The 3713-nt window shown below is 39.8% G+C and overlaps 1 protein-coding gene across 1 annotated transcript in view; it reads left to right on the forward strand.

Moving 5' to 3' along the window:
* The first annotated feature begins 3651 nt into the window (after nt 1-3651).
* The window catches only part of LOC123156059 (probable cinnamyl alcohol dehydrogenase 5), a 2921-nt gene continuing 2859 nt past the window's right edge, over nt 3652-3713 (forward strand). The window contains exon 1 of the mRNA XM_044574223.1: nt 3652-3696. The gene's annotated coding sequence lies outside the window, so the exon portion shown is untranslated. The remainder of the gene's footprint in view (nt 3697-3713) is intronic.

The raw sequence follows: 3713 nt of genomic DNA on the forward strand, positions 1-3713 counted from the left end.
GTCTTCCGCAACTCAGCGGCCCCTTCCATGACCATCATCAGCAAAATCAAGCAGGAGGTATCGCTTTGGGCTTTGGCTGGAGCGAAGCATTTGGGTGGTGTAATGCCGCGAGAGTAGTCCTTTTTTCACCGCTTTGCGGTTTCTGTCTAAAACTTTCTCCCTTAATCAATGAAATGGCAAGTCTTTTGCCTCGTTTCAAAAAAAAAAATGTCAAGCATCGCACCAGCATGCTTTGGGCAAGAGGTCATATCCCACCCTTTTCCCCAACCCTGCATCGTCACGGGCGTCCAGGAATATTCAGGAGACACAAAACCTGAGCATTTGCTAAATGACTACCTCACGGCAGTCGAGATGGCCAACGATGACATCAGCAACGCCCTCCAGCACATACCTCTGTGCCTAACAGGGCACGCACGATCGTGGCTCAGTTGGCTCCCTCCAAACTCCATCCATAACTAGGCAGACTTCAAGCATGTTTTTCTCAATAACTTTGAGGGAACCTGCCACCGGCCAGGAAGCGGTGTCGACCTCTGTAACATCATCCAAGAAGACAAGGAGTCCGTCCACGACTATGGCTAACGCTAGCTCAAGAAGCACGCTGTCGAGCATTTCAGACGAAATAGCCATAAAAGCATTTGTTAGTGGCACCCAGGACCCTCTGTTTAGGCATAAGCTCAGGAAAAGGAGAGAAGGCAAGTTGACATCCTTGGCCGCCCTGATGAAGGTCGCCACCGGCGAAGAAACAACTCGGGCCGGCCAACGACCTCTCCTAGGAGCCAAAGCTAACGAGCCAGCAGGGGCCGAGGCCCCAAAGAGCAAAAGCCCAATGAACAGAAGCTCAAAGAACAGAGAGGACCGCAAGCGAAGGAAGAAAAAGATTCCGAGCTCGTCGTAGCGGCCAACAAAACGGACAAGGCCGGTGGAAAGAGGCAGCGCTGGAATGGAAAACCAAAGCACAATCCCTGCACATACGATGAGATAATGAATGGGCCCCTGTGTGTACCACAGCTATGTCAACCATAAGGCCCAACATTCGACAAGAGACTCTAGCCTCAATGAGCAGCTCCGGCATGAAAAAAGCAACACCGCCACTTGCTACTTGTGAGCTGCGTTCAATTTCCTCAAAGAGGAGAGAATGATGCAGTACAATAGAAATAAGTATTTTCCTCGATTAAGAATCAAAGGTTATCAATCTAGTAGGAGAACCACGCAATACCTCGCGAACATCACCTACCCACAAAATAACAAATAGTTGCACCCAACGCAAACAAGGGGTTGTCAATCTCTTGGCGGTTAATTGCAAGGATCAAATCTCATAGTGATAGATAGATAAACAAAAACACACACAAAATAACGGTAAATAAATTGCAGCAAATTATTTTTTGAATTTTAATATGTGATAAAGAAATACCCGCCGCCATAGCTTTCACTAGAGACTTCTCTTTTGAGCATAGCATACGCTGAGTAAATAAATTACTATTGGGCAATTGATAGAAAAGTGCATAACAATGACGATATCCAAGGCAATGATCATGTATATAGGCATCAGGTCCGACACAAGTAGGCCGACTCCTGTCTGCATCTACTACTATTACTTGCACATCGACCACTATCCATCATGCATCTAGAGTATTAAGTTCATAAAGACTGGAGTAAAGACTTAATAAAGATGACATGATGTAGACAAAGTAAACTCAATTAATATGAATAAACCTCATCTTTTTATCCTTAATGGCAACGATACGAATACATGAACCATCTGTATTGTTCTAATCAATCGGATTCAAACTTTTTTGCAATTGAGATGATTATCGTATTGTATGGTGTTAAAATATTAATAAATTTTATTTATATTATTGTTCTATTATGATAGGATTATGTTGTTTAAAATCATGAATTTGCCGAAAACAAAGAAAACTGGTTAGCGATACCGCGCAGGCTCGGGCGAAACAGATGCCCTAAATTTGTTTCGTCGCGTGGTACTGCAAACCAGTTTTCGGGGGCACCGCAAAGGCACAAGCTGATTTTGCAAGACGTGCTTTTTAGGATATCCTAGAGATGCTCTTATACAAAAAACTTCAGTCTGTATTACGAAATTGTTCTTTATATTAAGAAAATGTTCACGATATATTATAAAAAGTTCACTGTGCATTATAAAAATGTCCGTCGTATATTGAAAATTTGTTCAATGAATACTAAAAAGGTTCTCTGTATATTTGAGTTTTGTTCAGCGTATATTACACAAACATTCAATGTGTATTAAAAAGCTGTTCAACGTACATTACACAAATGTCAATGCATATTCGAAAATTGGTCAACCTACATTACAAAATGTTCATGCGTACTTGAAAATTGTTCAGCGTATATTTTCAAAACGTTCTAAATAAAAACCAAGCAAAAAAGCGGGGTGCTACAGCGAATTGGATGCTACAGTGCCAGTTCTATCCTCCCAAGAATGAAATTAAAAACCGAATTGGGGGCATAGTGGTCCGGCCCAACGCCCTGACTTCTCCTCTCGAGAACCGTTGCATACCCTCTCGAGAACCATGTGCGGGGCGGGGAGCCCTTTGTTTTTTTAGCCTTTTTTTTTCTGTTTTCAGCTTTATTTTGTTTTGAAAAATAATTAGTATTTCAGAAAAAGTTACAAATTGTCCAATATTCGTTAATTCAAAAATTGTTCACCATTTGAATTTTTTTCAGGAAATGATAAATTCTCAAGGATTCAAAAAATGTTTGCAATTTCAAAAATAATGTTTGTCTATTCATAAAATGTTTATAATTTGAAAAAACATTCATGAATTTCTACAAAAAAGTTCACAATATTAAAAAAATTCACAAATTTCAAAAATGTTCACAAATATTCAGGAATTTTGAAAATTGTTCACAAATTAAAAAAAATCGCAATTTCAAGAACTATTAAGGAACTAAAAAAGTTAGCCAAAAACAAAAAATGTTCCTGAATATCAAAATTGTTCAGAAATTTCAAAAAATGTTCACCGTTTCAAGAAAAATGTACAGAACTTCAAGGAATGGTCATGATTTTGAAAAAATGTTCATGATTTTTAAAATCGTTGAAGGATTTAAAAAATGTTCACGATTTCAAAAAAATGTTACCTTTTTCAAAACAATGTTCAGGAATTTGTAAAAAATGGTCGGCAATTTGAAAAATATTGTAATTTCTAAAAAAGTTCACAACTTAAGAAAATTTGTTGACAAAATTGATACATGGCCGAACTTCTTTTAGGAAAGGTGAAAATAAGGGGAAAAAAAGGAAAACAGAACATTAAATAAAAGAAGAAAATAAAATAATAATCGGTAAAGGTAAAAAGAAAAAGGAAATACAAAAGAAATAGTCGGAAGAAATAAACAAGAAAAAACCGGTTCTGGGAAGGTTCTAGAACCTTCCCAAAACCAGAGGGGAGGAATCCCTATATGGGTCGGCCCAAAAAGCTGCGGACGCTCAGTGGGGTACGCGCGGGCGACCTCTGCGCCATATAGGAATCGCCCGGGCCGAGAGTGGGCGCTGACGATTTTCTAAAAACAAATGTGGACGCTGACGTCAGCGCTGACCACGGCCAGCGTTGGCCCAGTTGGCACACCGAGACTTGCGGGCCTTCCATAAAAGGCGCCCCACCGCTCTTGTCGTCCTTGCCAGCGGACCTCTCTCTTATCACACCACTCAATCCAAAAAAAAAAAAAAAAAAAATCTTCTA

Source organism: Triticum aestivum, chromosome 7B (genome assembly GCF_018294505.1).
Source record: "Triticum aestivum cultivar Chinese Spring chromosome 7B, IWGSC CS RefSeq v2.1, whole genome shotgun sequence".
In the NCBI taxonomy this organism is placed as follows: Eukaryota; Viridiplantae; Streptophyta; class Magnoliopsida; order Poales; family Poaceae; genus Triticum; species Triticum aestivum.